The 27,939-nt window shown below is 39.2% G+C and overlaps 1 long non-coding RNA gene across 1 annotated transcript in view; it reads right to left on the minus strand.

Annotated features, from left to right (window-relative positions):
* The window catches only part of LOC148108247 (uncharacterized), a 226,941-nt gene extending 200,628 nt beyond the window's left edge, over positions 1-26,313 (minus strand). The window contains exon 1 of the long non-coding RNA XR_015720854.1: positions 26,237-26,313. This is a non-coding gene — a long non-coding RNA (uncharacterized LOC148108247). The remainder of the gene's footprint in view (positions 1-26,236) is intronic.
* Positions 26,314-27,939: the final 1,626 nt, after the last annotated feature.

The raw sequence follows: 27,939 nt of genomic DNA on the forward strand, positions 1-27,939 counted from the left end.
TTGCCAAATATGATATAAGATATGATAAGTAAGATAAAAGTGACATTGCCAATAAGAACTAATAGCACAAAATATTTAATAAATGCTATTAACACAACCTGCTAAATATTTGGGGAAAGATAATATTTGTTATGTTATACTACATGCAAAAATGAATCGAAGGTGAATTAGAGGTTTAATTTTTTTTTTAAGATTAATTTATTTGAGAGAGAGAGAAAGCGCAAACGGGGGAGGGGCGGAGGGACAGGAAGAGAGAATCCTCAAGCAAACGCCCCTCTAAGCACAGATCCAGCCACGGGATTCAATCCCAGGACCCTGAGATCATGACCTGAGACGAAATCAAGAGTCAGACACTTAACTGACTGAGCCACCCAGGTATCCTGTAGAGGTTTAAATTTTTTTAATGAAATGACCAAAATATGTGAATATTTGTAGAATCTTAGATCAATTCCAAAGGCAAAAACATAAATTAAAAAAAGAAATGTTGACAAAACTTCAAAAAATCATACAAAATAAGAACAAAAATTATAGTGCAAATTATAAACCAGGAAGGTGCTTTTAATATATATGAAATTCTAACATATTCCCTAATATACATAAAGAAGTCTTACACCTCAGTATAAAATGTATATGTGAATGTATATGTGTATACATATCCACATACTTCCTAGCAACGTCCACTGAAAGGGCCTGAAAGTAAAACCCGCAGGAGCAATGCATATGTGTCCCTATTTAGGTCACTAACACCATTGAGAAGAATCAGGGATCCTTGGAGAAATGAATGAATTCTATGGCTGGGAAGGTATATGATGAGCCTGGAATATCTTGTTAGATTAGAAAGTAAGGAAATGTTTCCCCAAAAAGATCGAGGTTCACAAAAGCACAGGAATTACCACAGTCCAATATGGGACAAGTTGAGCACCAAAATAATAAAAACAAATGAATTATAAACCATTGAAAAATAAAAATCCATGGGTGTATGTGGATGATAAATGGTAGATGATTAGATAGATTGATAGATTGATAGGTGGATAGATAGTTCGATAGATAGATGATAATAGATGATACATGGATAGATAAGTAGATAGATTAGATAGATGATAGATAGATAGATAGATAGATAGATAGATAGATAGATAGATAGATAGATGATAGATAGATGATAGATAGATAGATAGATAGATAGATAGATAGATAGATAGATAGATATAGTTGGATGAGGGATGGAGAGACAGGAAGCGAGAGGATTCTTGCTTATAGTGGGTGCTGAGTACCAACTAGAAAATATGGTGGTAATGCTACAGTTGGAAAATCATTTTGCAACCGTATTAGAGACTGGTTAGGCAAGGATCATCATGGATGCTAAATCTAGGGGGAAATTTTGATGAGGACACTTGCATAGTCTTGGTAGATGGCTTATTAGTTTTAAAGCAAAAGCAGTTAGTTACTACCTGGTAGAGAAATAAGACAACGACTCGATTAGATGATCAAGATTAACATCTCTATTTTGGGGCAGATATATACCGAGTGCCTCCAGATGGATACGCTCAGGACACATACTATGTAAACGGTATTCCAGACAAGGATTCATTTCCTATTCCAGTCATGAAGAAACATCAGAGATGTCCCCAAATAAGGAACATTCTAATTTAAAAAGTGAGGGATCATATCTGCTGTGATTTCAATGTTTGTGTCCCTGCCCCAAAATTCCTATGTTAGAAATCTAACCTCCGAGGGGCGCCTGGGTGGCACAGCGGTTAAGAGTCTGCCTTCGGCTCAGGGCGTGATCCCGGCGTTGTGGGATCGAGTCCCACATCAGGCTCCTCCACTATGAGCCTGCTTCTTCCTCTCCCACTCCCCCTGCTTGTGTTCCCTCTCTCGCTGGCTGTCTCTATCTCTGTTGAATAAATAAATAAAATATTTAAAAAAAAAAAAAAGAAATTTAACCTCCGAGGCGATGGTGTTAGGAGGTGGGACCTTTGGGAGGTAGTTAGTTTGAGGGCCGAGCCCTTGGGAATGGGATTAGTGCCCGTATAAAAGATGGCTGACAGAGCTCCCTTCCACCACATGGGGACCCAGTGAGAAAATGTGCAGTCTGAAGCGCCTAAGAGAGAAAATGTGCAGCCTTCGCCAGAACCCGATCGTGCTGGCACCCTAACCTTGGATTGCCAGCTTCCAGAACTGTGAGAAATAAATCTCTGTTGTTTATAAGCCACTGGTCTATGGTATTTTGTTACAGCAACCTGAACAGATGAAGACAATATTCTTTTAAAATGTCAATGTCATAAAAGACAAAAGCTGTGGGAATGTTCCAGATTAAAGGAGCCTAAAGAGACGGGAAAACTAAACGCAATATCTGATCTAGACAGGATCTTGATGGAGGAAAAATGATATCAGAAAGGATATTATTGGGTCAGTTGACAAAATCATAATGCCAACAGTGGATTAGAGCAAAGCATTATGCAAATTACTGAAGTTGATCATTGCACTGTGGTGATGTACAAGAACATTCTTATTTTCAGGTAAAATACACAAATGTATTGAGAGGTAAAGGGCCATGATATAGGCAACTTTACTCTCAAATGGTTTGGAGGAAAAAAATAGACATATACAGAATTGATAATAAAGAAAAACGGGGAAGATGTTAATAATATGCTGGGTACAGTGCATGAGGGTGTTCAAAACTAGATCTAGACCTGCAACTTCTCCGTAAGCGTGAAATCATTTCCAAATGAAAAGGTTTTTTAAAAATCAAAACAAAAAACCTAATCCCAATCAGAAAAAAATGGGCATAGGTTATGAACAGACAATGCACGTAAGAATAAACACATAAAAGGGTGTTTAGTATCAGTAATAATAATAGTGCAAATTAAAATATCTGTCATTTCCATCAAGTCTCGGGCTGTCACCTTCTCAGTTAAGCTTATCTTGACTTCTGTAGCTAAACTACACCCTTCTCACTCCTGTCCCCTTAACCTGCTCTGGCTTTTTTCTAAAAATGAAAATAAATAATATTTTTAAATAAATAAATAAATTTTGGGGGCATCTGGGTGGTTCAGTCAGTTGAGCATCTGCTTTCGGCTCAGGTCATGATCCCAGGGTCCTGGGATCGAGCCCCATATCGAGCTCCCTGCTCAGCAGGGAGTCTGCTTCTCCCACACCACCTGCTTGTGCACTCTCTCTCTCTCTCTGTCAAATAACTAAATAAAATCTTTAAAGAAACAAATAAATAAATTTTTAAATAAATGTTTAAATAAATTTTTTTTCTAAAATACTAAATGATTTATTCATTTATTACATCTATTACTTGTTTGTCTCCTCCAGTAGAATGTAAGTTTCATGAGGACAGGGATTGTTCTTTTTCATTAATCTGTCCCAATAGATTAACTGAGAATAATGCCTGGGACACAGTCAGCAATCAATATACATGTGCTGAATGAATGCACCAGATTAACAATTTGGGGTTCTTTTTAATAATAATAATATGCAAGAGCATAAAAGCCCAGACTCTCTCATGTACTGCTGGTAGGAGGGTAAAATGATAAAATGAACCATATTTATTCATACTATAAAACACTAATCCTTAAAAGTGATGTTTTGCAATGTGGTAAAATGTTCAGTGCATTGTTATGTGAAAAACACAAATTATAAAATGGCATGTACAATATGTTTCCACTATATTTTTTTAAAAAGAAAAAACTCTGGGGATGCTGGGTGGCGCAGTCAGTTAAGGGTCCAACTCTTGATTTTGGTTCAGGTCATGATCTTGGGGTCCTGGGATCAAGTCCCGCATCTGGCTCCCAGCAGGGAGTCTGCTTCTCTCTCTGTCTTCCTCTTTCCCTCCCCCTGGCTCACACTCTCTCTCTCTCTCTCTCTAAATAAATAAATAAAATCTTTTAAAAAATAAAAATAAATAAATAGAAATAAAAAGAAAAAAATTGAAGAAAGCAGAGAGTATATATAACAAAATCTTATTTATGAAGTGAGATGACAAGTATTTTTTACTTTCTTCCTTTGCCATATTTATTTTCCATAATGAATATGTATTCCATGTGTAGCAAGCAGGGCAAGCCTTTTTTTAAGGGGACAAAATAGGAATTAACTATCAATATGAATATGCTTTTCTGTTTTAACAAGGATACCGAAAGAGTAAGAAAGTAATTTAAAATAAGTTCAGTATATAGTTATATTGAGTGAAAGCTAGCAAACAAAGAGAGAGAGGGAACCAAATGCAGCAGATGAAATGTCCTCACTATAGTTTGTTGTTTTTAAACTGCAAAAGGTATAAATGTGCATATAAAGGCACAGTAAATAATTTGAATAAAAGCTTCTGGACAAAAAAAGTCCCTTTCTTCCAAGACCGGGATACTCTTTCGGAACAAAACTGCCAAGATCCGAGTATCTCTGAAGGCAAACCAGGTCTGCTGGCTGCACACGCATCTGACGTGTACTTGGTAACAGGGCAGGGCCTCCTCTGGGCCTGGGCTCGGGGCCTGCCGTGCTCTGCAAAAGCCACTCATCCCTGCCACCCAGACTAACGACTAGAACCAGCACCACTGCGTATGAAAATTAACTTGGGAGGTTTAACTCCACAAAATAAAATGATTTTTTTAAAGCCTCTGGTTTTTGAAATTTTAGATTCATTATGATTACCAGGAGCAGGTGTATTATATGCAACACAGGGGGGAAACACTAAACATATATAAGACATCTTTTTTAATCCATCAGATTTACACATGCTAGGAGGACATTTTGGCAATTACTATAAAATACTGCCCTCTGGTGTTGAGGTCATTCCATACTTGTTAATATAACACAAAAAGAAAAAAGAAAAGGCTTTCTTAGGCATAAGAATCCTGACCTTCAGGGACTTGTTTCCGGCTTGCAAAAATCTGAACACAAAATCCCACAGGATTTCACTCCAATATATTGTGGACACCTTTCCTACTGTGCCTGCAAAATACCAAGTAACGTTATTACAAGCTATCTTAGCCGATTCCTAGAATTTTTTTCTCCAGGTCCTATATTCAACTCTCTTTGAGAAGGAAAAAAAAAAAGTATTTTAAGAGTTTCTGCTGGGAAGGGGTTTTTGGGAAATAAACCAAAGATTTTTTTTCGCAGGAAAAGTTCTATTAATTTTGGCAGGAAAAATAAAAATAGGAGTATTGTGTATATATATATATATATATATATATATATATATATATATATATATATATCATGTATTAATATACCATAAATTATAGAAGGCTTTTAAAATGTGAGACAATCCTTATGCATAACAAACAGCAACATTAACAAAAGAAGATGACAGTAACTATCTGTACATTGATTATCTCATCCCGCTTAGTAGCATTTAAATGAAATAATTTGGGAAGGTAGTTTTAACAGTTCTACATACAAGAATTACATGCGCCATCTCAGCAGAAAAATTCAAAAGAGTAATTAAATACAAATAACACTATGTTACCATTGCATTAAAAACAAACTATGAAAGAGGTTTTATCTTAAATAATGTTTAAGGGAAACAATGTTTAAGTTTTCTCACATAAATTTAGCTTAGAATGTCTCCATCTCAGGCTGGATACATAATCTCAAATGGCTACAATTTTTAATTTGTCAGATCTGAGACTTAGAATTTGTAGGTATTATAATACTTATTAGAAAAAAATATTTACCTAAATTTCACCATTCTGAAGCAACTACTTTGTAAGCAAATTGTTCCTGTATTGTACTTATTTTATATTTAGAACATCGTAATAAATGTTAAACAAAATGCTTATTTGAAATTAATAAAACTAATATCAACCAAAAGAATTTTTGACTTAAATTTGCAAGAGAAACTACAGTAATATTAATTATATCTAATATTTATTGAATATTTAACATATAGCAGATACTAATAAGTACTTTACCAGAATTATCCCATTTAATCATCCCAAACTCCACCAGGTAGGTTTAGCCCTATATTATAGAGGAGGAAAATGAAACTCATAGAGGTTAATAATTTTTCCAAGATCATACAGCTAGAAAACGGGAAATGGCATTAACACCCAGGGATTCTGACTTCGGAAGCCATGTTCTTAATTAACTCGCTGCTGTACTGATCACCAGGGAAGAGTATTTTTGAACAAACTTGTTATCCAAGTTTGTACGCCATGTAGACTGAGCTAATCCAGAAGTTATAAAGTGTTCCTACAAATAAATAAGAAACACAATCTAATAAAAGAAACACGACATTACCAATGTATATCACTTGTCCTGACCTGTGCCCTAAGTCCCCTGGATCTATATGCCCTTGGGCACTTGTTTTCTCTACTTGAATGTCTTTCGCATAGCTGCCAAGAAGTTACCTAAGTTGGCTATATTAATATCCTAGGGTTGCTATAAAAAAGTACCACAAACTGGGTAGCTTAAACCAACAAAAGTTTATTCTCTCATAGTTCTGGGAACTAGAAGTTCAAATTCAAGAGGTCAGCAGGGCCATTCTCCCACCGAAGTCTCTAGACGAGAGTCCTGCTTTGCCTCTTCTAGCTTCTGATGGTGGCTGGTAATCTTCGGTGGTCCTTGGCTGCTGGTAGCATGGCTCCAGTCCCTGTCCAGTCCCCTCATAGAGCTGTCATCCCTCTGTTTCTGTCTCCCTGTGTCCACATTCCCCTCTTATAAGAACACCAGCCATGAGACCAAGGCCCACTCTAAATTCAGTATGACCTCATCTTCACTTGATTACATCTTCAAAGACCTGATTTTTCAATAAGGTCACATTCACAGGTCCTAGGGGTCAGGACAAACACATCGTTTTGGGGAACACAATTCAACCCAGTGCAGTGGCAACTTAGGTCCTTGAGAATTTCTAACTCCCACCAATAGGCTCTGTGTATGTGTTTCAAACATAAAAATTTAAATACATTTGCAAGCACACAACATGTATGTTGTACAGCATATGTAAGGCATACATCTATGAATACATACACATATAAACAAATATATACAAAAGGGATAATTTCTAGAAGGAAGAGGCTCTAGATTATATCGAAATATTATACTCATTTTAATATTTCTTCTATCCATGCATAAAAGGAACCCTTTCTAAGAAAACTCCTTTAACAATAAAAATTCCTCGTAAGAGTCTTGAAAGCACCAAATTCTTTGATTAAATGATTTAATTTTTTTTACAATATAAAAAGCAAAAGGTGTTCCACACTCAGACATGATAGAGTAACTAGATTTGCCCTACCAATGCAAACAACTAAAAAATTGCACAAAATGTATAAACCGTTTGCAGACATTGAACAATAGGCAGCATAAGACTGTGACCCTAGAGAGAAGTGAAACAAACAATGTGACACTTATAATTACCCTGATTTCTGCCTGGATGCATTTACGAAGACTGCGGCACAAGTACGGAGATCCCTGAAAGTTCAGAGCAAACTTACTGAGCTGAAAAGAAAGATACCAGAATTCTGAAAGTATGAGGTAGCTGGAATTTGAGGAGCAGAGTACCAGAGAAGTGGGAGTTATACAGAGAGTTCCATCCAGATATCTGCATAGTGGTCCCCTTGAGGCTCTGGCTGAATTGCAAGCCACGTAGGCACATAGTAAGACACCACAAAGCAAGGCAAAGCGTAAGTTCTTGGGAAGAAAGAGCTAGAAGCTTAAAGACCACTGGAACTCATGTTTGAATGTTTGATGTTTGAATACCAAAGAGCTAGACGGAAGTGACCTTGTTGAAAACGTTGGGCATGGAGCAGAAATAACAGAAAGGCCACAGATAAGTAGTAAGTGGGCTAAACTGGCCCTAGTAACTTTACAAAGTTTAAAAACAAGGTTCAACAGACTCATCTTAACAAAGTTTAAAATCAATAAGTTGAAGTTAATCCATAGATAAGTCAATCAACTTCCAAAACACAATTTCAACCTAAAAATTTTAAAAACCAAACAAAATCTATACACTAAACAAAGTGATGTTTACATCATCTAGCATTAAATAAAAAATTACTAGAACAGGCAAAGAAGCAGGAAACAGTTACCTATAACCAGGAGAAAAATTGGTCAATACAAACAGACCCACAAATTATAGAGGATGAAATAAGAAAACAAAAACTTTAAAAGAAATATTATAAATACGTTCAAAGATTTGAGGAAACCTTCAACACAATGAAGATAAAAATTAAAATGTTCTAAATGGAACATCCACAGATGAAAAATACAATATCTGAAAGGGGAAGTTCAGTGGGTGGGCTCAGAAGCAGGAGCTATTGCAGGAGAAAGGATCAGTAAACTTAAAGACAAAGCAGCAGAAACTATCCAAACTGAAGCACAGAGAAATAAAGAAAGAAAAAAAAATTAATACAGCCTCTGACATTATAATGTGTTTTGACATATGTGTAGTTGGAAAGGAGAATATAGCAGAAAAAATATAGAAGTAATAGTGGTGGGACACCTGGGTGGCTCAGTCCATTGAGTGTCCAGCTCTTGATTTTGCTCAGGTCATGGTCTCAGGGTCATGATATCAAGCCCCATGTTTGGCTCTGGCCTCAGTGTGGAGCCTGCTTAAGATCCTCTCTCTCTCCCTCTCCTTCTGCCCCTCCCCCCGACTCATGCTGTCACTCTCTCTCTAAAAAAAAAAAAAGACAAAGGAGGAGGAGGAGGAGAATAGTGGAAAATTTTCCAGATTTTCTGAAACTATAAACCCAAGATACAAGAAGCTCCACAAACCCTTAATGTGAAAAACACAAAGAAAACAATGGAAAGAATTATTATAATCAAATTGCTGAAAGCCAATAAGAGAAAATCTTAAGAACCCCCAGAGAAAAAGAGTCAGGATGGACAGAGAAAGAGAGAAAAGAACTATCACCTACTTGTCTTCAAAAACAACGCTAAGCAGGGATACAGTAAATGACATCTTTAAAGTGCTTTTAAAAATTCAACCTAGAGGATGCCTGGGTGGCTCAGCTGTTAAGTGTCTGCCTTCGGCTCAGGTCATGATCCCAGGGTCCTGGGATCAAGCCCCATATTGGGCCCCCTGCTCATCAGGGACTGTACTTCTCCCTCTGCTCCTCCTTCCTGCTCTTGCTCTCTCTCACTCTCACTCATGCTCTCTCTCTCTTTAATAAATAAATAAAATCTTCTAAAAATAAATAAATATTTTAAATAAATAAATAACAAAAAGATATGTGGAAAATTCCACAATATTTAGAAATTAAACACATTTTTAAGTAACCTATGAGTCAAATAAGAAATCACAAGAGAAACTAGAAAATATTTCAAACTGAATCATAATGAAAACATACCAAAATTTGTGGGATGGAGCTAAAGCAGTGTTTAAAGGAAATTTTATAACTTAAAATGCTTGTATCAGAAAATAAGAAAGCCTTAAAGAAAATTATCTAATTATCTAGAAAATTATCTGTTTACCTTAAGAAGCTAGAAATAGAAATGGAGGAACAAATAAATCCAAAGTAAGTAAAAGGAAATGACAAAAATAAGAGCAGAAATCAATGAAATAGCAAACAGACAACAAGAAGAAAAAAAAATCAATGAAACAAAAAACTAATGTTTTGAAAAGATTAATAAAAGTGATAAGCCTCTAGCTAGGCTGAGCAAGAAATAAAGAGAGAAAATACAAATTACCAATATCAGGAATAAAAGAGGAGATATTGCCAGATCCAAAGTTATTAAAAAGATAACAAAGTTATAAGATGAATAAGATTATACCAATAAATTTGACAACTCTGAAAAAACAATTTCTTTGAAAGACACAAAGTACCAAAAGTATCAAAAGAAGAAACAGAAAATCTGAATGCACCTTAATCTACTAAAGAAATTGAATCTGTATTTTAAAACTATTCCTCAAAGAAAACCAAAAACACAGATTTTTTTTAAAGGAAGAAATCTTACACAAACTCTTTCAGAAAACAGAAGAAGCAATTTCCAAATTTATTTTATAAGGTCAGCACTACTGTTATACCAAAATCAGACAAGGACATTACAGAAAAATAAAATTATAGACTAATATCTCTCATAAATGTAGGTACAGAGATATTTAACAATATATTAGCAAATCAAATTCAGCAATATATATATAAGGGATAATAACCGTAACCAATGGTTTTTTTAAGGAGGCACGTGAGCTTATCTTTCAAAAATCAATGTAATTGACCGCATTCACTTTTACTCCTGGAATAAAAGGGGGAAAAAAATACAATCATTTCAATAGATCCAGAAAAAACATTTGACAGAATTTAATACCCATTCATGAAAAACAACTTCAGCAAATTAGGAACACAAAGAAACTTCCTCAGTCTGGTAAAGGGCATTTATGAAAGCCTTACATAATGAAGAAAGACTTAACATTTACCCCCAAATCAGGAATAAGCAAAGATGTCCACTTTTACCATTTCTAGTCAACACTGTACTGGAGATCTGAGCCAGTGCAATAAGGCAAGAAAACACATACAAATTAGAAAAGAAGTAAAACTGCCTTTACTGAAAAAAAAAAAAAAAAAGCTCTTACTTATCATCAGTATAATCATGTATGTAAAATCCTAAGGAATCTACCAGAAAACTATAGAATACATCATTTTGTAAAGGTCTCACAATATAAGTTTAGTATTTAGCAATTAATTGTATTTCTATACATCAGCAACAAACAACAGGAAAATTTTTGTTATAAATACAGCATCAAAATTTTTTGCATAAAATAGAGGTAAAAAATACTAACTCAAATGTGCTGAGGATTCATGACATCCTAGACTAAAGCCTCCTACCCCACTACAAACACCTCTTAACACTGGAGTTTCCAATAGGTCAGTCCTTGAAGTTGTTTTGTTTTGGTTTTTTTTCCCTCCAATTATACCATTTTCTCATCTCAGGACTTGGAAGTTCCATTTCTACATATGTATTCTCCAAATATATGGCTCTCATTTCAACCTCTTCTTCCCTCTCTTATATATTCAGAGGCCTAGTCATTATGTCTACTTGGATGTGTCATAAGCACCCAAAACTTAACATGTTCAAGACTGAGTTCCTTATTTTCCACCACTCCCCACCTGCTCTTCCTGCAGTCTTCTTTTGGTTAGCAATCAATTTTTTTCTGGGACTCTAGTCAGAAACTTGGAAGTTCTCTGACTCCTCTCTCTCACATCCCACTCCAAAAGTCATCAACAAATCATATTGGCTCTTCCTTTAAGCCATAATCAGAATCTGATCACTTCTCTCCTTCTTGCTACTACTCTGGTAAGTCACCATCATCTCCTGCCTGACTTATAATAGTCCATACCTCTTCTTGCTTTTAGTTTTGCTTTCCTACAGTCTAGTATCTATGAAGCAGCTGGACTTAATCCTTTTTAAATGTCGGTATGATCATGTCACTCTTCTCCTCACAACTTATGTATCCCCAATGTGTAGATTAGTGCCTGAACACAAAGAAAGTTTTCAACAAATTTGTGTTACGCAAATGAACAAAAAAAGAACGAAATGTAACTTAAATGTTTTAACAAAAAATGAAACTCAAAACAAGATGGAAATGTCCAGGTGCCAAAAACAGAGAAATCCAAAGTTAGGTTTGGAAGAAGGAACTGAATTGACAGTAACTTTCAGATGCCAGGATAGGCTTTAAGAGCACATGGGGATAGAAGGTACAGCCTTAGGATCACTTGAACCAAGCGGCTGGAATTTGCTCCTTTGCATGAAACCTAAGTCTTCCAAGGGCTCCCTATTCCATGATAAGTAGACTAAAAAGAGACCCTACCCCATCCTCAGCCAAGAGAAGTATCATGGAAGCATGCCATTCACCCTGAACTAAGAATGACAAGAAGAAAAAATAATTTCCAGGAAATATAATTCCTATGTCTATTACATAGATAGATGCAGGGTCCAAATTTATACTTCCAGAGCGGTGTGGGAAATCCAAGATGATTAATTAGCAGACAAACTGCTCTAGGATTACTGAAACTCCAAAGGTCTGCCAAAGAAAACATGATATCACTCTGTAGAAACACTTTAAAAGCCCAGAACATATAAGATCACTGGTTTTTAAGAAACAATTCCAGGTGAAGATAAACTCACAGTTAACAATTACATAGTATACAAGAAAACAAGTCACCACAAGGGAGGGTAGATAGAACCTATAAAATATATTTTAAAATAACTAGGGAGTTTAAAAAAGAGAGAAAGAGAGAAATCCTTTTTTGTTCTTTTCGAAGAGGTATGCTTATAAAGAATGAAACTTCTAGAAACGACAAATATGGTCATTAAATTTTAAAGTTGATGAATGGATTAAATAGATTGACAAAGCTGAAGAAGGAATTAAAGCACCGGAAAACATGCCAAAAAACCACCCAGAATGACACGGAGTGTGGGAAAGTAATTAGGATACACAAAAAATAAAATGATAAGATGCAACATATATCCAATAGGAAGGTCAAATAAACAACCAATGAATCAAAGAAATCAAAAGAGAAATTAAGAAATACCTTGAGACAAATGAAAATGGAAATACAACATTCCAAAACTTATGGACAGCAGCAAACGTAGTTCTTTTTTTTTTTTTTTTTAAGATTTTATTTATTTATTTATTTGACAGAAAGAGACAGCAACAGAGGGAACACAAGCAAGGGGAGTGTGAGAGGGAGAAGCAGGCTTCCCACCGAGCAGAAAGCCCAATGTGGGGCTCGTGCCCAGGACCCTGGGATCATGACGTGAGCCGAAGGCAGTTGCTTAACGGCTGAGCCACTCAGGCACCCCGCAAATATAGTTCTAAGAGGGAAGTTCATAGCAATAAATGCCTACAGCAATAAAGAAGAAAAATCTCAAATAAACAACCTAACTTTACACCTCAAAGAACTAGAAGAAAAAAACAAAGCCTAGAGTTTATAAAGAAGAAAAAAGGAAATAACAAAGATTAGAGAAGAAATAAATAAAATAGAAACTAAAAAGACAATAGAAAAGATCAGTGAAAATAAGAACTGGTCCTTTGAAAAGATAAGCAAAATAGACAAATCTTTAGGGAGATTCACGAAGAAAAGAGAGAGGGGACACAAATAAATAAAATCAGAAAAAGAAAGAGGAGATATTACAACTGATGCCAGAGAAATACAAAGGATCGTAAGAGACTACTATGAATAATTATACACCAACAAATTTGACAACCTAAAAGAAATAGATAAATTCCTAGAAACATACAACCTAACAAGACTGAATCATGAAGAAACAAAATCTAAACGGACCAATTACTAGTAAGGAGACTGAATCAGTAATCAAAAACCTCCCAACAAACAAAAGCCCAGGACCAGGGGCTTCACTGGTGAATTAAGCCCAACAGGTATTGACTATAAAAATATATTTTTTAGAAGTAGTGTCCATTTATATGCCGTTGAAAAAGAGACATGTCTATGCATGCATATATTTCCTGCTCTTACAGCTGAAAGGGCCCAGAAGCAATAGCATCCCAGTAGCAATGAGCACACCTAGCCCCCAGATCCTGGTTTCGAATACCATTCTCCAACAAAAGGAACCAGGATTACTTGGGAAAATGACAGATTCTGGGGCTAGGGCAGGAAAAAAAAAAAAAAGCTGCATCACTGAGAGACTTTCAAAAGGACCCAATTGAAAAGGCTCCCAATGGCTAAAGTTGGAACAAGAACATAAAGTAGATTGTATCTTAACCCAAAGAATGAAATAAATATTCAGGAATCCATACTGACATAAATGACTAAATCAATAAATGGGCAGAAGAGACAATCTCTCATACAGAAGAAATTGGAATAATGTATGCAGGTACTCCACCTTCAAAGGGGTAGAGCATAAGTCTCCACCCCTTACAGGTGGGCTGCACATAGTGACTTCCTTTCAAGGAGGACAATATGGAAAGGATGGGGCAGGAGTAATTTTACAGTGGAGAATCCTGACAAACACTATCTCAGCCAGGTGACCAAGGTCAACATCAACAATAATAAATCATGTTGATACATATGCTCTTGATATGATGTTAGGAAAATGGCACTTTACCTCTGTGATCCTCCCTAAAACCCATAATCCCTATCTAATTATGAAAAAAAAAAAACAGAAAAACCCCAACTGAGGGATCTTCTACAAAATACCTGACCAGGACTCCTCCAAACTGTCCATGTCATCAGAAACAAGGAGAGTCTCAGAAACTGTGACAACCAAGTGTAATATATAGTCACCTGAAGAGAATTCTGGGACAGAAAAAGAACATTAGGTAAAAACTAAGAGCAGGTGAATCAAGTATGAACTTTAGTTAATAATAATGTATCAATATGGGTTTATTAATTATAACAAATATACTAATGTAATGTTAATAATAGGGGAAACAGGGCAGAGTATATGGGAACTCCCTGTACTATCTTTGTAATTTTTCTGTAAAAGATAAAGCTGTCCTAAAAAAAAGAAAGCTTTTTTAAAAGGAGTGGAGGGGGTGCCTGGGGGGTGCAGTCGATTAAGCATCCGACTCTTGGTGTCAGCTCAGGTTGTGATCTCAGGGTCATGAGATTGAGCCTCACATTGGGCTCCATGCTCAGTGCAGAGTTGGCTTGAGATTTTCTCTCCCTCTCCCTCTCCCTCTGCCCCTCTACTCATGCTCTCTCTCTAAAATAAATAGATCTTTTTTAAAAAGAGAGGGAGCACTAAGAATATAAAGAGAGAACGGAAGTAAAAGGGGTAAGACAAGAAATGTTAACCAAACATTCAGCCACACAGAGCTAGTAGAACATAAATGGAACTGGAGGCAAAAAGTATTATTAAAGATAAAGATAGTCATTACTTAACAACAGTTCAGAAAAATATCATGATCTCATGAACACCTATTAACATAACCTCAAAACATATAATCTGTATACTTTTTTTCCCCAAAAGCTGTAAGTCTGAAGTAGTCTCCCAAATAAAGCCCACCATGTGCTCATTCTTCTATTATTTCCCTGCTTCCTGCCTTAAAGTACACTGTGACGTACTGAAAAATATTCTAAGTTTTACTGTATGCAACTTTAAGTGAAATTATGAAATCATAATCATTCCTTCGGGCAAAAGAAAAATGTCTTTAAGGCAACACACATCAATAATGATCGGGGGGGCACCTGGGTGGCACAGCGGTTGAACGTCTGCCTTCGGCTCAGGGCGTGATCCCGGCGTTGTGGGATCGAGCCCCACATCAGGCTCCTCTGCTGTGAGCCTGCTTCTTCCTCTCCCACTCCCCCTGCTTGTGTTCCCTCTCTCGCTGGCTGTCTCTATCTCTGTCAAATAAATAAATAAAATCTTTAAAAAATAATAATAATAATGATCAGGGATAGTCCACATTTAGACCTGAAGTTTTGAGTTTATAATGTAACATCAGCCTGAAGTAAAACACTCCCAACTCAGGGGTTCACTTGCTTGCACTCTCCTGCCTCTCCAGACTCAAAGACACTGCCTGAATTAGACTTCCATTTTATCAAGAGGTACACAGAACACAGTGCTTGGGGTTCTCACAAGCCTCCTGGTGACTTCAAGACCAGCGGGGATCATCCCCCAGAGAGTGTCCGGACTTCAGCCTCTGGAGAGGTCATTGACAGAAAGAAGGTCAGACACAAAGAAACACAAAAAAGAAGAGGATTTTTTTTAAAGACTACAGAAAGAAAAGAGGGACTTGGGTGGGTCAGTTAATAAGTAAGCAAATATATTTACAGAGTTTTTCAGGAATGTGTGACATTACGGTTACGTGGATTTGTGAAAAGAGAACAAGTTTGGTAAATTACAAAGTATGAAATGGTACCAAAAGCAGGAAAAACTGCTAAATACTCTGCCTCCTCAGGCAGCAAACACATGCAAAACCTGAAGCCTGCCAGTGTCAGCATTTTAAGATTTCCCCTGTGCAGCCAATTGCAAATGACAATGAGATTCCTAGTTAGGTCTGCAAAAGTTTGCTAGAATGTTAAAGCCCCAAGGTAGTCTTATCGTGTTAATTCTAAAGTCAAAGGAACACAGTTTTTTTCTTTCACGTGCTGAGCATATATGAATCTGGCTGGATTCATGTGCACTTTACAGTATACATATATAATAATCACAACATATATTCGAAAAAATGGGCATTTGCAACCATGTTTTTTCATATCAAAGGGGTTTTTCTAGCTCAGAGTCAATTAGAAGAACTCAGTGATTTAGGGCATGCGCACACGAGTTGGTATGTTTCTAAAAACAAAATTCTTGAGAGCAAAACTCATTTTACGTAATTAATTTTTAAAATACCAGTAAACCATCTGATGTTTAAATTGGTGGAAAAGGGTAATTTTTAAAGTTTGACATCCTTCAGGAGAAGGCAAAATTAACATTTATTAAGTGCTTTCTAAAAATCACGCACTGCTTTACAGATAGTGTCTTATTTAACCCTTACGGCATCACACAAGCTACACTTTAGGAAACCTATTTTATATACAACTCAGAATCGTTAAGTGATTTGGCCAAAGGTACAACAGCTGGCAGATGAAGAATCAGGACTCAAATTCACATCTCGTGACTCCAAAGCCTGTACAAACCGCCCAGCATATAACACATACCCAGCAAAGGTCTGAAAAACAAATGTTTAAAAGGCTTCATTTTAAAATTTTGTGAGCTAAGGGGCGCTTGGCTGGCTCAGCGGGTGGAGTGTACGAATCTTGATCTCGGGGCTGTAAATTCGAGTGCCACACTGGGTGTTACAGATTTCTTAAAAATAAAATCTTCAAACAAAATAAAATTCTGTGAGCCAAGACTACCAAATAACTCCTAAAACCCAAGCTAGTTCTATGTAAAGAGAAAATTAGTTACTAGTACTCTACCCATACACACATTTAGCTTTGGATAATTTCAGAATATATTTAGACTCAGTTCTTCTAGCATGTATAATCCTGATTTATACTCCCAGGGTAAACTCGAAAATTGTGTATCAGTGACTGAGAGTTGATGCCCATAAAACAGCTCTGAGAAAGGGAAAATGGCCACTGAATGAACCAAGGGGTGCTTTGAAGCCAAGCGTTCTCCTAAATCCCTCTCAGAGAAAAAAGGAAATCACTGGGGCGCCTGGGTGGCTCAGGCGTGCCCTCAGCTCAGGGCGTGATTCCGGTGTTATGGGATCGAGCCCCTCATCAGGCTCCTCCACTGGGAGCCTGCTTCTTCCTCTCCCACTCCCCCTGCTTGTGTTCCCTCTCTTGCTGGCTGTCTCTCTCTCTCTGTCAAATAAATAGATAAATCTTAAAAAAAAAAAAAAAAAAAAGGAAATCACAAAAAGGAAAAACTGATCTGCTAAATAATAAAGGCCCCCTCCAGAAGATTCGAACTTGGAGCCACAGAAGGGCTGCATAAAGACAATTTTCCACACTCCGGGTGTATCAAGGTGGGGTCAAATCCCCCCAGAAGTGTGGTCACCGCAATCAGTCACAGCATACATTTCCCATATCCCACCCTCATCTGTGTGAACAGATGCTACAGACAAAATTTCTTTCCCATGCAACAACATGAAGAGCTGGAATGTTCTGATATTTATCTTCATTTAATACTAGAAACAACTGTATATTTTTAGAAGACTACAAAAAGCCAACGTAACACCAAATGATGCATTTGAACAGGTCCCTGAGGCACGATCTCATCGGTGTAGCAAAGCTCCAAAGCTGCTCTTTCTCAGCCCTGCCCTTCCAAATGGCTTAAGCGTGTCTATCCAAACTGGTGGGGTGGGTGACTAAGAATTTCGGGTACTTAGATTACAAATAATATAAGATAAGATAAAGTATAATTCCTCTTAAATAAGGAAAGTGTTCTTTTTAGGGACTCCAAATATTTGAAAAACAGAACTAGCTGCTGTCACAAAGCTTCTAGAAACCATCCCCAGGGCCAAAACTGGTGACATCATAGTGAATAAAAAAAGGAGCGCCTGGATGGCTCAGTGGGTTAAGCATCTGCCTTCTTCTCAGGTCATGATCCTGGGGTCCTGGGATCAAGCCCCGTGTCAGGCTCTCTGCTCAGCTGGGAGCCTGCTTCTCCCTCTCCCTCTGCCTGCTGCTCTGCCTACTTGTGCTCTCTCTCTCTGTCAAATAAATAAATAAAATCTTCTTAAAAAATAGTGAATAAAAAAAAAACCTAAGTGTAAAGCAAATGTTAATGTAATAATAGCCAAAGATTCTGACGTAATTAGAGGCAACTCTCACACTTCATCAAAATCGAAAGCAGATGAATGTCTGCAACCTGTAAACTTAAGGTTAGGTCCAAACTCATCACCCCGCAGCTGGAAACCTCTACACGGCGATATTCTCCGGACCCGTCGGGCAGGTGGACATAGACACACAGTCTCCTCTCTGTCACATTCACCCACCAGAAAAAGGCACAGAAAAACTGCTGTTACTTCAACTGGAGGAGTGAAATGAACTAATCTTTTTCAACAGAGAGAAAAGCATCACACAAACATGAGAAGCAGATTTTAAACACTGAAAATATTACAGAAGAAAACTCCTAAAACAGGCAAAATACAAAATTGGAATACAGAAAAAGAGTAAAGACAAAAAGCAAATAAGGGATCAACTGGTGAGAATGTTCTCCTATTTGAATCATCAGTTGGAAAAAACTGAAATTTTATTAATTTTTTTTTATTTTTATTTTTTAGAGAGAGAGTGCAAGTTGGGGAGGCGGTACAGAGGGAGAAGAAGAGAGAGAATCTTAAGCAGGTTCCCCACCAAGCACAGAGCCTGACCCTGGGCTCGATCCCACAACCCTGAGATCATGACCTGAGCCGACATCAAGAGTCAGACGCTTAACGGACTAAGTCACCCAGGCGCCCCCCGAAAATTGGAATTTCAAAATGTTACAATGGCAATTTTAAAATAAGATAGGTTTTCATTAAATATAATTTAAAGCACAAAAGACAACTTTTGAGAAAGATAAGTAGAGCCAATAACAAACTTAACACTCCTACAGATGTGTTGTTTTCAGGCATCATACATGATGCAGGCTTCCCCTCCCATATTCCTTTTGCTCACGTCAGGGTCAAGCTTCAATCAGAGAAGAGTCCGAACGAGGAACTCACCTAAGGACCAATTCATCACCAAATGCTGGAGAGCCCCTACCGTGTGCGGGATGCTGGGCTGGGCCCTCATAGTTCGACCCCCTTTGTAGAGCCTACTCCTCAGCTTGGCACACCAGGCTCTCCACCTGGCCTTTGTACACCTTTCCAGATTCATCGCACCCCGACCCCTGGCCACAGCTACACCGCATCTTGCCCCCTGGCATTACTGTCTTACCAAAATAAAGGGGTGGGCAAAGGTATTCCAGGCAAACGGAAACCATAAGAAAGCAGGGCATTAACAAGTCCTGATTTGCATTCTTAAAAACGGCGCAGGTGTCTGTGCCGAGGGCGCTGAGGGGATTTTATATAAAGGAGCTAAAGACGGCCTTTGTGGAAGGCCCCTAGGTTATTTCTCCACTGCTGGCTGAGGCCTGTGAGCTCAGAAGCGCACTGGTACCAAGCTCAAACTTTTACACTTCAGTTATTTACAAACTGTCCAAACAAACAGATTTTTAGGCATTCAGGGCCTCCCTGCCTTGCACAGCGCATGAAACTCACCTGGCATCTGAAGGCCGGTGATAAGAGCATTTAGGTTGCAAGACTTCAAGCTCTACTGTCCTTCAGAGCACTCTGACCCCGAGACTCCCCACTGTGCTGCTGAGGGCCACCCCTCCTCGCAAATAACCCCCCCTCCCCAGGGGATCCCCTGCCCCCTCCCCTTCTGAGTAGCAACCCCCCCCTACGCGCGCGCGCGCGCACACACACACACACACACACACACACACACACACACAGCTGAGAGGGACTTCACAGCTGGGAAATAGGAAGGCATCGCCCCATAAAGCCAGCATGTGCTACTGCCACCTTGTGGTCATATCGTTTCCCTTGCTCAGTCCCCCGAAGTCCCCCACACCCCTGCAGGACACAATCTCCCAGATGACAGATGACAATAGTTTGACTAAATAAAGAGGCGGATGTGGGCTTGGAGCTAAAAGGCAGATCTATTTAAAAAAATGATAATATTAGCACACAGATCAAGAAATTAGGAAAATATGATCGTGTCCCTCAAAAAGCGTAAGGTCAGTCGGGCCTGCAGAGCAGAGATGAAAAGTGGGACTTCCGTGGGAAACATGGGACGCCCTACCCAGAGGGGAGGCCTTGGCACATGGGAAAAGCTCCATACCCTTTAAGCCGACTTTCTCAGACTCCTTTCAAGGCAACTTTTTTTTTTGAGATTTATTTATTTGAGAGAGAGAGAGAGAAAGCACAGGGGGTGGAGAGCAGAGGGAAAGGGAGAGAATCTTAAGTAGGTTCCATACCCAGTGCAGAGCCCAACGAGGGGCTCGATCTCAACACCCTGAGATCACGACCCGAACTGAAACCAAGAGTCTGATGCTTCACCAACTGCCCCACCCAGGCAGCCCCTCAAGTCAACATTTTAAATCAGGTTCCTGTGTGTGCAAATATACACATACAGACACATGTGTAAAGATTCACTGAGAGATGCCTGGGTGGCTCAGTTGGTTAAGCCCCTGCCCTCAGCTCAGGTCATGATCCCGAGGGCCTTGGATCGAGTCCCGCCTCAGGCTCCCTACTCAGAGGGGAGCCTGCTTCTCCCTCTCCTGCTCCCCCTGCTTGTGCCTGTGCCCTCCCTCACTCTCTCTGTCAAATAAATAAATAAAATCTAAAAAAAAAAAAAAAAGATTCACTGAAACAATATTTACCTTCACTGAGCCACATATTTGGATTTTCTATTTGACCTCTATTTTAATGCAGATCATAAGCCCTTGAATTGATTTCATGATTCACCAATGGGACCAGCTGGCCATTTGAAAAACACTCCATTTAGTGATGATTGTTTATTTTTCCTCTCGATTATTTCTTTGGATTTAGGATAAAAATGGAGGGAGTGATTTTTCTGGAAGTTTCCCCTTTTAAAGAAAAAAAAAGGTTTTATGTATTCATTTTAGAGAGAAAGAACCCAAGCAGGGGGAGGAGCAGACGGAGATAATCTCCAGCAGACCCAATGCTGAGCACAGAGCCTGACATGGGGCTCAGTTCCACAACCCTGAGATCCTGACCTAAGCTGAAATCAAGAGTCGGACACCCAACCGACTGGGCCACCCCTGGAAGTGTCCCCGTTCTTTTGTCCATGTTGCTGCTCAGCCCCCGTTTTTCTAGGAAGCCCAGTTTTTCTTGGATTTGCTGGGGCCTCTCATGCTGAATTAATGGAGTGGCCATCCTTTCCTGGCTAGAATATAGAGCAGCCCTGAGCCAGAAGGAAAGAGAGGCCGGGCAGGGGTTCCCTCCTAGCAATCAAGAGGCTCACAGAACCGTGGAAAGCTGCCTGCGTAAAACTATAAATGCTCCTCACCCCTGTGATTCCTCTCAGAACACCTCCACATTCTGGAGAGTCTATTATAAGTGAAATTTAGAAATACGGGAAATTGATGGGGCACCTGGCTGGCTCAGTCAGTAGAGCATGTGACTCTTGATCTCAGGGTTGTAAGTTCAAGTCCCACGTTGGATATAGAGATTACTTGAAAAATAAAATCTTTAGGGGCACCTGGGTGGCTCAGTCGGTTAAGCATCAGACTCTTGATTTCGGCTCAGGTCATGATCTCAGGGTCATGAGATCGAGCCCCACGTCAGGCTGTGCACTGGGCGTGGAGTCTTCCTGAGATTCTCTCTCTCCCTCTGCCCCTTCCCCATCCACACAAAAAATAAAAATAAAATCTTTTTTAAAAAAATAGAAATAAGGGAAATTGCTTAAAAAAAGAAAAAGTTTGAGAAGCATTCAATACTCTTTTGTATCACTAGCGCCTAAAAGGAAATACACATAAGAACTTTGTCAAAGTTCTTTAGTTAGCAAAGATGAGAATCTCAATATTAACTTAATTAACATTCCTGAGACTAGAACAACGATCCAGACACTCAAAAATTTCTCTTTACTTTTGTTTAGAATGAAAACATTACACGGAAACAGAATATTCTGTAAATAAATACAACAGAACAGCTGACCTACAGCTGGAGTCCTCTGCAACCCAGAGAATCCATTTTTTTAGCACAATGTATTTTATGAATAAACTTCTACACTTTTAAAATTGAGTTTTCTCTTTTTGAAGTAGAGCTTCAAGCAACTACAAGTTTCCATCCTGCTAACCCGAGGCAGCCGTTGCTTTTAACTTCTATCTTTTATTTAAAAAACTTAATTGGAAGTTTTTGTAGCCAGAAGGAGCACTTCAAAGAAAAGGGAAAAAAATGCCAAAAATTAATACTTTATGTCAGAGGTTAGGAGGGAAAGAAACAAAGATTACAAAAACGAGGGGTTAATGCTATATATATATAGGAAAGCGGTGAAAGAAGGAAAAAAGGCAGGAAACGGACTGGAGAAGAAGAAAAAGGGAAACCCGTGACATTGGGAATAAGACGTGGGGTGAGACTGTCCTTCCTCTGAGCAGACAAGACAACAGGAGGCTCAGAGCAGCATTCGTAATCCCCCCCCCCACAGCCCAAAGGTCCTGGCGCTCGAATACTGCCCCCACTCAAGCCATTTACCCCCGTCTCCAATTACACATCAAGGGACCACAGCTCTCCCTACTCTTTAATTTCTAGACTTTCCTGTCACTGCAGATTTGAAATCCACTCTGACGAAACAATGTGAGAAGGTGGGAAGATTCCTGAGATTCCTTCCAGCTCTGATAAGCTATCCCTCCGTGATTTACAGTTAGTGCATCTCCCGTATCACTCACCAAGGATACTGATGAACAGGCAAACCAGATGAATATTCGAGACTTGCTCCCAGAGCTTCTTAGAGTGGAAATAAATAACAGATTCTACTATTTCAAATGGGGACACTTTCCCATACTCGGACGGGTCCTCAAGATCAAAATAGTTATAAAATCCAACCTCACTGGTCTCAGACAGGCAAGGCTTCCTTTACATAAAAAGTCATAAGAGGGGCGCCTGGGTGGCTCAGTCAGTTAAGCATCCGACTCTTGATTTCCACTCCGGTCATGATCTCAGGGTTGTGAGATCGAGCTCCACGCCTGGCTCCACACTGAGCATGGAGCTTGCTTAAGATTCTCTCTCCCCCTCTTCCACTGCCCCTCCTCACCCTGCCCATGCTCTCTAATTTAAAAAAAAAAGAAAAAAAAAGTCGTAAGAGCCTGTTTTCCAGGCTCTGCTTATAAGACTTTGCTCAGCAGCCAATTTCAGAAGTGTTTCCCAACACGACCTAATAGTCTCCATCTGTGATGAAGGGGAAGATGACTGGAGAGATGGGGGAGAAGGCCTGGCAACGAACATCCAACAAGGACAAGTTCACTAACAGCCCACACACAGAAGGACCAAGTTGGCCAGTTTGCCATTCTGCAGCACCCTCCACGTGAAACCAGCCGGCAGGCAGACCCAGCTGCTTTAGGGATGAGCATGTGTCCCAAGGGCAGCTAACTCGTACACAGGCCAGCTCTCCTATGGTGGCATCGGAGCAAAATGACAAGCAAGGCCAATCAGGGTCCCTTGCTGGGGAATGGGAATGAGGACATGAAAGCAAAGCCCTTAGTGATGGGAGAAGGTTAAAGGTGACGATGAAGGCAGTCAGAGAGGCCCTGATGAACTGTAGGGGCCAGAGAGCCAGCCAACTTCATGCAGCAAGACTTGGCAACTGCAGCACACACACACACATGTGCACGCGCACACACACACACATGACTGCATGCACACACATGTACGCACACATACCTGCGTGCTCACACATGCACACACATGTGTGCGTGCACACACGTGCAAATGCATATACGCATACATGTGCGCACGCACACACGCATGCATGCACACTCACACACATGCACACACTGATATGCTAGACAAAATGGAAAGGGGGAGTTTCATCTATAGCGGAGTTCCACAGAAAAAAATGGGAAATTCCTACATCCCAGAAATAGAGGAAACAAGAGTGAGGAGCATAAACTAAAGTTGCAGAGCCTTGAAGGCAAATGACACCTATGAGATGATAGTGGGTCACCACACAATGATGAGAGGTGCAATCTTAAGCTTGTATACATGTAATCCTGTGGCTTGCGATAGATAAAGCAAAAATTATAGAATCACAAGGAGGAATTGGCAAATCCACAATCGTGGTAGGAGATTTTAATGTGCCTCTCTCAGCAAGTTATAATCAAGGGGACAAAAATTAATAAAGATTTAGAAAGAACCATTTGAACAACAGCTTTCTCTAATGAACCAATAACTAAAGGATATGTACTGTTTTATTCACAGGCAGCATTCATAAAGACTGAATTCAGGGGCACCTGGCTGGCTGGCTCAGCCGGAAGAGCATGTGACTCTTGATCTCAGGGTTGTGAGTTCAACCCCTGTGTTGGGTATAGAGACTACTTAAATAAATAACACTTTTTTTTAAAAACCTGACCATTCAAAGATATAAAGCAAATCATAACAAATATTAAACCCTCCAAAGCATACCTGCCTCAATCTCATCAAAATGTAACTAAGGTAGGAATCAATAGTAAAAATAATAACTTTTTAAAATCTGTGTATTTGGATATTTTAAAATACCAGAAACACACAGAGGTCAGAGAAAATAAACATTGTCATGGAAATTAGAAAGTATGTAGAATGGAAAAAAATGTTTAATTTAAACATAGCATGTCAAAACCAGTAGGATATTTCTAGTTCCACTAAGGATGTAGAAAGGTATGAGAGAATGTTGTTCCCACAGTAACAATGAGATGAAGGTGGTTAACCACAAAATCACTGTCTTCTCAAGTACATCACAGAGCCGAGGATGCAATTAAACCTAATGAAATAAAATCCAAAACCAGACAAGCATGGTTGCCTTCAACCTCGGTATAGCAGAGGGCAGCAGAGGAGGCTGTCACAGATGGATTAGAAAAGCATGGAACTTTCAATGAATTTCTAGAGATGAAATAAAGGTTAGTATGCTAGGTGACAATCCCTAACAGCGCCCATACACAGAGTCTGCACCTATGACCAGCTCTACTCCATGGGCCTTTACCAAATATGTGTAAGAAAAATTGCACACAGGAGAGGAGAATAACCAGACACCCACTCTGAAGCAAATATGGGGGGCCTTGGAACCTGTGGAACAATTACAGTACCAGAGGCAAGGAGAAAGAGGAAAAGCCAAAATAAATCTTTGAAGAAATAATGGCTGGAACTTTCCCAAATTTGGTTAAAAAAAAAAAAAGACAAATTCACATATTCAAGAAGTTCAGCAAAACACAAGTAGAATAAAGACAAAAATCAAAACAAACAAACAAAAAAACCCTACACATATCATAGTCAAACTGGTGAAACCAATAATAAAAGGAAAAATCTTGAGAGCAGCTGGAGAAAACGTGGATCAATAATTTGAATTACCCCTCCCTTTTCCTCAGAAACTACAGAGTCACAAGACAGGGAGACAACCTCTTTAAAGGGCTAAAAGAAGAAAAAAGGGCTGCTAACCCAGAATTTAATATCCAGAGAGAATGTCCCAAAAGAATGAAATTGAAATAAAGACATTTTCAGATAACATAGGCTTATTATAAGACAAAATGAAAAAGTTGTAATATAAAGCTTGTAGGAGCAATAGGAGACCATTTTGGCAAACTTGGGGTATGCAAAGATGTCTTAAAAGGACACTGAAAACACTACACATAAAATAAAATTCTTGAGAAACTGGGTATCATCCAAATGAGTAACTTCTGCTCTCCAAAAGGCACATTAAAAGAAAGAAAAAGCAAGCCACAGACTAAAAGAAAAAATTCATACATGTATCTGACAAAGGACTTCTATCTAGAAGATACATGAATGAACTCCTACATATTGATAATAAAAAGACAACCCAAGTGAAAAAATGGGCAAACTCCAGGGTGGCTCAGTCAGTTAAGTGTCTGCCATCAGCTCAGGTCATGATCCCCAGGTCCTGGGATCCAGCCCTGCCTCTGGCTCCCTGCTCAAGAGGACATCTGCTTCTCCCTCTGCCCTCTGCTCCCGCTTTCACTCACTCGTGCGCTCTCTCTTCCTCTCTCTCAAATAAATAAAATCTTTTTTATAATAAATAAATAGCATTCGTTTGCAAACTAGCCTCCATACACGGAGGGCAGGGAGAGATGGAGAGATGGAAGGAAAAGGAAGCCTCCCAGATTGGGAGGGTGGCAGGTTTAGTAAGCAAGGGAATTTACTCACGAGGCTTGTGTTGAGTGGCTGCAAGACAAGTAGATCCCGGCGCCCGAGCACCAGAATCTTAAAGGTTTATATTGAGGCCTTAACAGGGTTCAGTGACAAACTCTCCAGCCAATCTCAACACGTTACTCTCTCAAGGCTACGTCCTTGAAACGTCTCTGGCTGCAGAACAGCAGACAGTGGACATTCCAGGGACAGAGGAGGGGATGAGGAGCCTCCGATGGCCCCAGTCCAGCTGAAGGGTCAACCGGAGGTCACATCCTCTCCATGACCTCCTCCAAAACAAACACTTAACAAAAAAAGATACACAAATAGCCAGCGAGCACATGAGAAGGTGCTTACCCATATTACCGTATTACCGTGCAATGCAACTCAAAACCGCAGTGAGGGGGCGCCTGGGTGGCACAGCGGTTAAGCGTCTGCCTTCGGCTCAGGGCATGATCCCAGCGTTATGGGATCGAGCCCCACATCAGGCTCTTCCGCTATGAGCCTGCTTCTTCCTCTCCCACTCCCCCTGCTTGTGTTCCCTCTCTCGCTGGCTGTCTCTATCTCTGTCAAATAAATAAATAAAATCTTTAAAAAAAAAAAAAAAACCGCAGTGAGATCCCACCCCTCCTTCCATTAGAATGGCTAAAATTTTTAAATGTCAGAGAGGGTGATGGGACAACCAGAACTCCAATAGACTGCTAGAAAGAGTGTAAAAAGCAAACATCCCTTTGGAAAACCACTTAGCAGTCTCTTAGAAAGTGAAGTCCCGTCAAGCAGAGAAAGACAACTATCATATGATTTCTCTCATCTATGGAACATAAGAACTAGGATGATCGGTAGGGGAAGAAAGGGATAAAGAAAGGGGGGGTAATCAGAAGGGGGAATGAAACATGAGAGACTATGGACTATGAGAAACAAACTGAGGGCCTCAGAGGGGAGGGGGGTGGGGGAATGGGATAGACCGGTGATGGGTAGTAAGGAGGGCACATATTGCATGGTGCACTGGGTGTTATACACAACTAATGAATCATCGAGCCTTACATCGGAAACCGGGGATGTACTGTATGGTGACTAACATAATAAAAAATCATAAAAAAAAAAAGAAAGTGAAGTCCCATTACCCTCTCTGACATTTAAAAATTGACCAAGTAATTCTACTCCTAGGTATTTACCCAAGAGAAATGAGAACTAGAACCACGCCTGCGTGAAAATTAGCATAAGAATGTTAGTAACAGCTGTGTTCATAACGGCCAAAATGTGGAAACATCCAGACATTCCTCAGTAGAAGAATGAATGAATTGTGATTTATTCATCCAAAGGAATACTGTTAACAATAGAAAGGAGTGAACTACTGATACACATAATATGGATGAATTTCAAAAGTATGATGCTGAATGAGAAGAAGCCAGAGATAGCAGAGTTACAGACTCTCAGGAACTTCAAGAGGAAATAGCTGGTTCTAGGGACAGAGGCTTGACCAGGAAGAAACATGAAATAGTTTTCCGGGTTGATGGAGACTTGATAGGTGTGTAGGTTACAAGAATATATGAATTTGTTAGAACTGACCAAACTGTATACTTAGGATCTATGCATTTCACTGTATATAAAAGATACCTTCCTTTTAAAAACTTGCAAGATGCAGGTTAAGTTATACTGAGAGAAAACGTGTCACCTTAAATACTTGTAGTAGGAAAAGGAAAAAAAAAAGTAAGAATTCA

The sequence above is a fragment of the Ursus americanus genome, chromosome 21 (genome assembly GCF_024610735.1).
Source record: "Ursus americanus isolate L20-20 chromosome 21, mUrsAme1.1.p, whole genome shotgun sequence".
Lineage (NCBI taxonomy): Eukaryota > Metazoa > Chordata > Mammalia > Carnivora > Ursidae > Ursus > Ursus americanus.